This window comes from Galeopterus variegatus, unplaced genomic scaffold (genome assembly GCF_000696425.1).
Source record: "Galeopterus variegatus unplaced genomic scaffold, G_variegatus-3.0.2 Scaffold2122, whole genome shotgun sequence".
NCBI classification, from domain to species: domain Eukaryota; kingdom Metazoa; phylum Chordata; class Mammalia; order Dermoptera; family Cynocephalidae; genus Galeopterus; species Galeopterus variegatus.
In genome coordinates, this window is record NW_007728233.1 from 647 (window position 1) to 10,940 (window position 10,294).

Genomic DNA, 10,294 nt, shown 5'->3' on the forward strand with positions numbered 1-10,294 from the left:
CTTGCTCTCTGATAACTCCTATTTAAATCAATTAGACTACAAAAATCTGGAAGGAGAGAGCACAACACCTAGGAAGACTGCAATAGGTAGAATGGATGCTTTTATACAAAGCCTGGGGTAAATTATAAGGAAAGCTTAAAGTCCACACAAAAATATTTTATACATATATCTGGAGTGAGAAGAACATGGAAGAAATAGGCTGATTTCCCCAGGGAGAAGAGTGAACTTCAAAGAGAAAAAAATAAAGCAAAATAGTTAAAGATTATTTGCTACCTAAGATAAATGATTGCTTCTCCTTTTACAAAGCCAAGATTTCAAACCCAGACAGATTACAGTCCAGGGTATCATATGACTCAGGGTTTGAAATAATTTCCAGATGGTTTCTCAAAGCCAAATTTGGTTATCAGTAAAAGAGCCAGAAGGGAAGACTCTAGAAATTATAGAACATAAGAAGTCTCTTCCCCCACCCCCTGGAAAAATATTCTGGGCTGATTCTAGAAAATTATCTGCAAGAGGTGGCTTGTGCACATTTAAAAATTTTTAAGTGCCTTGATCACAAGTATGCAAAGCGATTTTCCAAAGAATGTATGAACAAATTGCTTTCATTTAGTCCTTTGAGGGGGTTCCTGGATTGGCAGATCAGAGAAATACTGTAGATTTTGGAAAAATATTTGGTAAAGTCTCTCGTGATAAATTATGAAATGTGGGCTGGAAAATAGTAAGAGATGTATTCACAACAAGTCTTATCACCACTCCCAAAAGTTGTAAAAACATAAAACTAGAGATTTCTGTGTTGCAGGTGAGAGTCTGTACGTCTAGGTGTTGAGAGGACAGTTCTTAGGTTCTGTCCTTGGTCCCATTCACTTCCCCAAGTTTTGTTAATGGCTTGGATAAAGACAGGGAATGTAGGCCTATTAACTCTGCAGATGGCACACAGCTGGGAGGAGTCATTCATGTGACAGACAGCAGAACTGAAACTTAGAATGTTCTCAACAAGGTGTGCCCAGGCCACAAAGATGTAATGTAGTCAGGATGATAATAAACCACTGCCGTTTTGTGATTTTTAAAAAGTTGGTTGTACAAATTCCTAACAGAAGATACTTCATTTTTGTGGTAGTTTATATAAAAGATACTTGATGAATTTAATTGACCTCCAGCTAAACATGGGCTAATAGTCTCAAGTTGCTGCTAAGTAAGCAAATACAAACTCAGCATGCATTTAATGGTAGCATTTAGGTTTGGCTGTTTGAAACTGGCTTCCAGGAAACATTAGAAATCAAGAGGGTTTAGTAAGTGTTCCATGAAATAAGAGGGGTTAGATTCTGTGGTCAGATGTACGTGGGAAGTTCTGTACCACGCAAAATTTCAATGTTGGCTCCTCAGTGCCTACTGTCTGCTAAGGTGCCTGGTGAATAGAGAAAAGAGTCTATGGAGAAAAAGTAGCCCACCTTTATTTGTCCACAGAACTCTTCCTCTGTGGAACATCTCCCTTCGAATATAGCTTGGAAAATGCTGACTGAAAATCTTGGATGTGATAGGCCTGCTGTACTCTGTTTAACCAAATCACATTTGAAGGATTGTGTTCAGTCTTAGTACAGAATTTTGGAGAGGTACCAGCAAAGTATGGGGTCCAGAAAGGGGTGATGAGGGTTCCAAAACCGTATCATTTGAGCAATAATTGGGAAGCATTTAGATGTGTAGAAGAAAGGGGAGAAGTCAAAGAGGAGACAAATCCAAGGCTGGCCTGTGGCTCACTTGGGAGAGTGCGGTGCTGATAGCACCAAGGCCACGGGTTCGGATCCCTATATAGGAATGGACAGTTTGCTCACTTGGGAGAGCGTGGTGCTGACAACACCAAGTCAAGGGTTAGGATCCCCTTACTGGTCATCTTTAAAAAAAAAAAAGAGGAGACAAATCCCATATTGTGCTTTTTCTGGAGGCAGAACTAGGACCAGTGAGTGAATGTTATAGGAGGTTCCTCCGGACTTACAAGAAGTTTCTCCTGACTGGAGCTCTCCATCCCTGTGGAAGAGCGAGCAACCATAACCGACAGACCATTGTCAAGAAACCTGAGGAAAGAATCACCCACTTTGGGTGGGAGCTTGTGAACGTTGACCTCTCAGATCCCTTTCAGAGTTGCGTCTGGAACTGATCCTGTCTGTCCTAGGTATGCAGGATGTGTTCCTCTGGCCCACTGTGTAAGCCCAGCTGAGCTATGACTGGGCGTCCTCTGCAGGGCTTTGCTGTGCTCCATGGGTGCAGAAAGCAAGCCCTCTCTCTCCATGGCACTCTCTCTCTCTTTCCACCCACATGCACGGTGGTCATTAGAACCTAAGGTGGGCTCAGCAGCACTGCCTCCTCCTGTTCAGAAGACGTCCATGCCATCCTGGGCCACCCTTACGCTGACATTTTCTGTTCTTTTATAGGTCTGGGGCACACCGAGCCCCTCTTCAGCCTTGATGCCTGCTAGGGGATCCCAGCTCTGAGGGACACATCTTCTCAGGTGTGTGGGCAGATGTGAGCCACTGGCTGAGAGCTTTGCTCTGCAGCCAGGCCATCTGTGTTTGAATCCCAACCCCAGCCCACACTCGTGTGACCTTGGACAAGCCATTGAGCCTTGCTGTGCCCCCAGGTGCTCATTAGAGGCATGGAGAGGCTGTTGAAACCTACTCTGTAGGACAGATGTGGGAAGGCAAATGGTGACACAGGTAAAGTGCTGAGGACAGACTGTCATCTAACAGGTGATCAGTATTAGCTGTCAGTAGCAGTGGTCTTCTTCCCTGAGAGTGAGGACAAGGCAGCACGGGGTGGTGGTTAGTAAGAGTTTCCCAGGTTTACAAGAGGCCTCTGCAAGAACCTTACGGCCCTAAGTTTTTTACTTTGTGACAGGGGCAGCGGCTGCTCCCATGTGCAGATCAGGAAACCAGAGCTCAGGGAAGTTAGAGGACATGCCGTGAACTCAGCTTTCCTCATTCACAGCCCTGTGATTCTTCTAACCAGTCCTCTGCCTTTCTAAGGGGACGATGTAATCAAGCATGATTATCCACATTGCAGAGAGGCAGAGGGAATCGATAGTCTGAGGGGGCTGCAAATACAAAAAGCAGACTTTGCAGGAACACAGAGACCGTGTAGGATGGTGGGTAGGTGTGCAGGCACTGGAGCAGATCCCAGCCTTGTCACCTGCTGTATTAACTTGCACAAGATCGTAACCTGTCGGAGTGCTCATTTCATCGTCTAGAACATGGGGACTGAATGCCTCCCTCGGCTACCAGGCATAAATGAAGGAACCCAGGGAAAGCGTGTAACTCAGTGCTACCCGCAGTGAGGGCTCAGGCAGAGATGGTGTGTGCTGGTGCTTTGACCCTCTCTCTCTGGTGCTGGGGGTATTTGAACGTGGTCTACAAAGCCAACCATTAAGCTTTTAAATTTTCAAAAAATGATGAAATAGAAGAGGCATCCTTAGCCACCCTGCGCCTGACTCCTTCCGTAATTTGGTTTTAATAATAGTGAAAAAAGGCTACTGTTTTTTATTTAAATCACACCAACGTGGCCATGTCAAAATATCTTGCTTCACTAAATGGTAGCTATTGTCATCCCCATTGTCACCTCCACCCTCATCACTTCTCCAGGGCTGCTGTGTTCTGGCTCCTTCTGACCTTTCCTAGCAAGGTTGAGGGAGCCCTGGGCTGGACTGGCCAGTGAGGGGAGGTCAGCTAGGGGTATCAGGCATTGAGTGGGGCCGTCTGTAAGTCGCACACTGCTATGTGGAGGGCCAATCGCTGCCTCCGGGGCCGTGGATGGAACTTTCCCCTGGCAGCTTTCCCCTTAACCTGTTGTCATCAGCTTAATGCATCAGGTGCCCTGAGCATCCAGGAGTTCGGGGACTTGTGGAAGCAGCTGATGCTCTATCAGGTAAGAACAAGTCTTAACGACACCCTCTTTGGAGGATGGCACTGAAATGGCAATTCTGCAAAGCCATACGAGCTACTTCTCTCCCCGCAGCCTTTATACCCTCCACTCACCACGTCTCTACTCTCCTGTCAGTGAGCCTTCCCTCCTTCTGCCTCCCCTGTGCTCACAGAGCCTGTTGCAATAGTCTCCTGAATTTCTAAAACACACATCAGATCACGTTGCTTCCTTATGCAAAGCTTCTCTAGACTCTTTCAGAGAAAAGCCCAAACTCCTTAGCACGCTCGGCATTTAACGTCCTTCATGAATTGCCTTCTTCTGCTCTTCCAATCTCTACTCACAACTCTTGCACTTGTTTCTTGAGTCACAAAGTTGGAACCACTTCAACGTGTGGATAATGTGCTTGCATGAGTGTACTACCTACACTCGCACTGTCCATACCACAGGAGAAAATGACCTCTCCCTTTCTCAGAAGCCTAGTTGCATAAGAAATGGGAGGTGGTAGGATCCCAGCATGGACCCTCTGCTGTCTTCATATGCTGGTGGTGGGCCCTGCTAGGCATCCTAACAGTCCCTCTCCAGCATTGACATTGGGGCACACAGGGGCTCCAAGATGGTGCTTGGAAATGCCTGGCTTCTGTAGCTTCTTGTTTTGATTCTTACTTCGCAGGAGGTTTTCCACAGGCAAGACAGTAACCAGTCAGGATACTTGAACTGGGTGCAGCTATGGGCTACCATGAGAGAGGCAGATAGGCACAGGATGAGCAGGTGCTGCTGGGCACGCGGGGGTGCGACTCAGCTGCGGGGAGTAGGGGGATGTGCGACGTTCCAAAGTGACCTTAATACGCAGTATTATTCCCCAAGATATGGATCTGCAAACTGTAACATTTATTGTTAGTATTATCATTATGATCATAGCTAACATTTATTGAGGGTTGGCACATCCAGGCTCCCATTTATCTTCAACATCACCCTGTTATAATCCCCACTTTACAGAGGAGGAAATTGAAGCTCGGGGAAGTTAAGTAACTTGCCTGGGGTTTAAATACAGGACTACCAGGCTCCAAAGCAGATGCTCTTGACCACTAAGCAGGCTCCCTCCTGCCTTTGAGACCAGTAACCCACTTGATAAAAAGACCCTCATGCTGGTAGCCTAAGGGGGCAGGGTAGGGAATGGAGATAAAACAAAATCAATTAAATAATTAAACAACTCAAAATGAACCCCATGAAAATCATCCCCATGCTATGAGGATTCAGGTCCCTGATGTGCAGGGACAATTGAAGGGACCTGGGTGGGAGGGGGGCTGGGTGCAAAACCCCAGCACCCACAGTGGGAGCCTGTGTTCAATGCAGGACTTGTACTCAGTGGCGATGTCTGCTGGCTGATGCCCATCAGCTGCGGTGGTCCCTGCCTCCAGATGGACTTTGTCAGCTTCGTCCTCTCGCTGCCGCATGCGGAGAACACTAGTGGGGAGGAGAGAGGGCCAGGACTTTCTCTGTGTGCCCCATGACTGCCCACTTGTTCCTGGTTCAAACACGAGGGAGGACAGTGCCAGTTCAGAAACAGTAGGCTGGAGGGTCAGGGGTGTCTGGGTAAGGCTGGCCAGGTGCCCGGGAAACCTGGCTGCATCTCCCCAAACTAATTCATGCCCGGCCTTGCTCCAGAGGCAAAGGTTTGCAGTAGCTCACTTATTATAAGTAGGGCCACATGTCACTTCACATAGGCCAAAATTGGGTTCCCGCATGTTTCAGCATGAATGTGGTACAGGTGAGGGGACGTATGGGAAGAACTCGTTCATCATGTTTCCAACACCCACACAAGAGTTAGCTGTGCTCCTTTCTGCTGCATTTTATAGATGTCTTCCGAAACTTAACCCAGGATGGCAAAGGGATATACCTCTGGAAACCAGGGGTAAGAACTCCCCCAAGGAGTCAGCTCCCATCATGTTAGGTAGAGGTGGCCATTGCAGGCCCAGGCTCTTGTGAAAGAAGGCTCTGGGTCCTTCACTCTGTGAGTTTGAGATTTAGCACTGCATGCATGGCACTCATCCACTCATTCATAGTATTTACTATGAGCACCCGCTTGTGGCAGGCATTTGTGAAGGGACGGGAGACTGACTTTTTGTATCCAATAACTATGATCACAATAATGCCATGTGGCAAAGCCACAAAACTTCGGCAGTGGACAACAAGCATTTATTTGGCTCCTGAGTTCTACGTCTGGGAGTCGGTGGATTTTGGCTGGCTTGCTCATGAGTCTGTGGGTGGCTGGGGGCGTTGCTGGGCTACCTGCATTGAGGAAACTCTGACCAGGCTTGCCCTTCTCAGGACAGTGGCAGAGGCCCAAGAAAGCAGGATTAAACACTCAAGGCCTCTGAGACCAATGCTGTGATCTGGCACACCATACCTTGCAGCTCATTCTCTTATCCAGAGCAAGCCACATGGCTATGCCCATTTCCAACAGATGGGGAATGAGCCTCCTCCTCTTTCATGACCTTTGGCAGGCATGGCAGGGCATGAACACAGAGAAGGGTGAAGACCAGGGTCCAGACCTGGGCTCTAGCACAGACAGTAATAGGAGAGCTTGTCTACACAGGGTATTCCTCCTTTCTGGAGCAGGTGTCATCAATGTCGAAACCTCAAAGACAGGAAGGAGCCATCCAGGCACTGTGGTGAGTAGGACAGGCCCAGGCAAGATGGAACAGCATGTACAGTCCTGGCTAGAGTATAGAGAACGAGGGAAACTGGCTCAAGGTGAGTCTCAAGAGATCAGGTTCAGATCAGGCAGGATGTGCCAACCAGAAATAAACCTCACTGAAGGGCTGGTGTAGCCTTCCCCACATGGTCAGGGACTATATCCAATCTTGTCTCTGTGGCCTCTTCCCAAATCTTATACAGTGCTTTGCTCATAGCAGGTGTTTGACAAATGTTTGTTGAATGAATGAGGTGATGTGCCTAACAGAAGACAAATCCATGTATGACATTGATTGTCTTCCCTGATCATTCAAACTGCACTGATTTATTGAGCACATTGTATATGGCAGGTGTGGTGCTAGGTTGTGTTCACTGCAAGGACGTTGGAAACTGGAATTGAATCATCTGCTCTTTTTTTCCTACAACACTTCCTCTGTTTGGGCTGCTTAGAAAGGATTCAGTGAAGACTGGGGTTTCTTCCTTGATCTCAAATGTCCATTTTAAAGAATAGCTTTCCAAGATATAGGGACCCTCAGCATGTGTTCTCAATCACTCCGGTATTCAGGTGTGAAGGTGAGATTCAGCTGGAGGGACAATGGCTAAAGTCTTCTGAGCCCGTCCCTGAACCATTTAGCCCCACACCCGACTGCTCAGGCATCACCTCCTGATCCCAGGCCTACCTCCTTCCATAGGAGAAGGAGCTCAGAGCTGGGAGGGCAGGGCCACGTGAATGTGTCACTTGAAACAGGACAGCCCACAGCCCAAGCAGGCTCCAGAAAAGCAACACGTTATCATGGAAAGAGAACTGGACTTGGCTTGGAGACCTGGCTTGAAGCCACAGCACTTTTCGTAACTAGCTGCGGGACCTTAGGCAAATCATGTTAAATCTGTGGGCCTCAGCTGTCCCACATGTGTAATGAGTGGCCGGGTCCAGAGGCCCTAAGATCACCTCCAGCTGGGACACTCTGCGGCTCCGTGAGAAGACCATGAGTGTGTGGCTCAGTGAGAAGACCATGAGTGCCACCCAAGGTCTGCAGGGAATGGCAGCCACCTGTTGGCTTTCTGTGACACCATTTGTAGTGGATTGAATTATGTCCCCCCAAAACTCATTGAAACTTGAATTATGTCTCCCCAGAGAGTTTTACGTATTAAAAACTTAGCCCCCGATGTGACTGTTAAGAGGGTGGGAAATCCTATTATGGTAATTCAAAGGTGGAGCCTTGAAGAGGAGATTGGATTGTAAGAACATGCCTTATGAATGGATTAAAAATGGTGGTCAGGGGCATGGTTCTGAGGGCTTTAAAAGAAGAGCAGAGTGTGTCTTTCTCTCTCTGTTCTCTCTGCTTCCACCATCTTGCAATGTGAAACCCCTAGGTCACTATTGCCACCACCAGATGGACTTTGGACTTCCCAGCCTCAGAAATTGTAAGCAGGTGGCTCAGTGAGACCATGAGTGCCACCCAAGGTCTGCAGGGAATGGCAGCCACCTGTTGGCTTTCTGTGACACCATTTGTAGTGGATTGAATTATGTCCCTCCAAAACTCATTGAAACTTGAATTATGTCTCCCAAGAGAGTTTTATGTATTAAAAACTTAGCCCCTGCTGTGACTGTTAAGAGGGTGGGAGATCTTATTATGGTAATTGAAAGGTGGAGCCTTGAAGAGGTGATTGGATTGTAAGAACATGCCTTATGAATGGATTAAAAATGGTGGTCAGGGGCGTGGTTCTGAGGGCTTTAAAAGAAGAGCAGAGTGTGTCTTTCTCTCTCTGTTCTCTCTGCTTCCACCATCTTGCAATGTGAAACCTCTAGGTCACTATTGCCACCACCAGATGGACTTTGGACTTCCCAGCCTCAGAAATTGTAAGCAATAAATTTCATTTTTCTTTGTAATTACCCAGTTCCATGTATTTTGTTATAAGCAACAAAATGGACTAATACACCATTGGTGACTTCATCATTATCCTCTGCATCATCAGCATCATCACTTTGTTGTATTGTCTTGGGGAATGGTTTCCCCAGAGGTCCCCTCCATATGAGTTAGAGGGACTGTTCCTCACACTCAGTAAAGCTGTCAGCCCAATGGGCCTGTAAACATGAACATGTAGAATACTCTCTAATGGAGGTCTGCTGCCCAGTCAGTTTGCACACCTGCACAGAACTGGCATGAGTGTGCAAACTTAAATTCATGGGGGAAAAAATCATTGAGAATTGAATACAGAATCATCCTGTATCTTGGCTGTCATCATTCATAAACACTGTAAGAAGTCAAGGTTGATCGTATTTCAGGTTGATTTATATTTACTAATGGGCGGTGTGGTCCCTGTGGCTAAACCATCCATTAATCTCCTGTCTCCATGGCTCCCCAGGAGTGAGGGGGAGGAAGGCCCAAGTCAGAGGCAGGACTGAACTGATCATCATATGCTTTCCCAGTGTCTGATGATGACACTGTACTCCTGAGAAGGCTGGAGCCTCATCTGCCCTTGCTGAGGACTCTGCATATGGCCCAAGGGTAGCCTTGGGCTGAGACCAAGCCATGCCCACCTTGCTTACTGTTCTTCGGGACCACGTCCATAGCCCTCACCTTCTCAGCTGGAAAGATTCTCTTCTGCAGCTCTCCCCTCTGGGTGGCCAGTGTGCAAAAAGAGAATGGGAGTAGTAAATATTGCCTTGGATTTGTAAAGGCCAGCTGCCCTTCCCTGTGGCCACACCCTGTCACAAGTGGAGATGTCACCCAACGTGGCCTAAGCAATCTGACTCCAGGGATGGTGAGCTTAGCTTCTATATGGCACTGCTTCCTTGGCTGTCCAACTTAAGTGACCTTAGACATGCCAAGGGTCATCACATTTGGGATAAAAGTCTAGGTGTCAGGGTCTGAAGAAGGAATGATAAATCCTTAGGCACCTGTATATACATCTGTAAATTGGTAGAGACATAGACTAAGTTTCAGATGTTTGGGGATGGAATTAGGGATGCGATGGACTTCCAAGAACATGGAAAATAAGAGAATTGGCAGAGTCCAGGTGGGGTTGGCTGGCTCTGGCATCTGAGGTCACTGGGTAGCCTTCTGCTGACAATATCACCAGATGATTGGATTTGGGGGGAACCAGTGGATTTAAAACACCTGAGTTCTCAAAGGGCTTCCTGCTTGTGACAGATGTCAGTCTGTTCACTTGACCTACGGATTATCAGATCCACTTCAAATCAGTCCAGAAATTCTCTGTGTACTTACCTCAGAGAACAACAAATACATGCTAAACTGTAGAGTCGATCTGTGGATGGTCAGTATATACTGAACTACTGTGATACGTCATTTTTGCGGTATCCCTACCAACCCGGAACCCAGGGACAAAACCAGAACAAAGTCCATGCATTTTACTCACGAGTTAGCACCTCAGCCATTCATTCCTGTTCTATTTACTCTGAATTCCAAACTTTTCTAATGAACACAGCTATCTAGTTTCCAAGTCCACAGCAGACTAAAGGAGGAAGCTGAAGGAGGGGATAGAAGAGTGTTGTCCACTTCCAGCGAACTAAAGGAGATCTGGTGGCCCGATAGGTGGGCACCAGACCGGAAGTGGGGAGGCTTTCAGAGCATGGCTTAAGGGGGTAGAAAAGTATTTTATATAGGAAAAAAACCTTCATTTATTCCAAATGATAAAATGTAAAATGATTTGCCATAAAGTGCCAGAT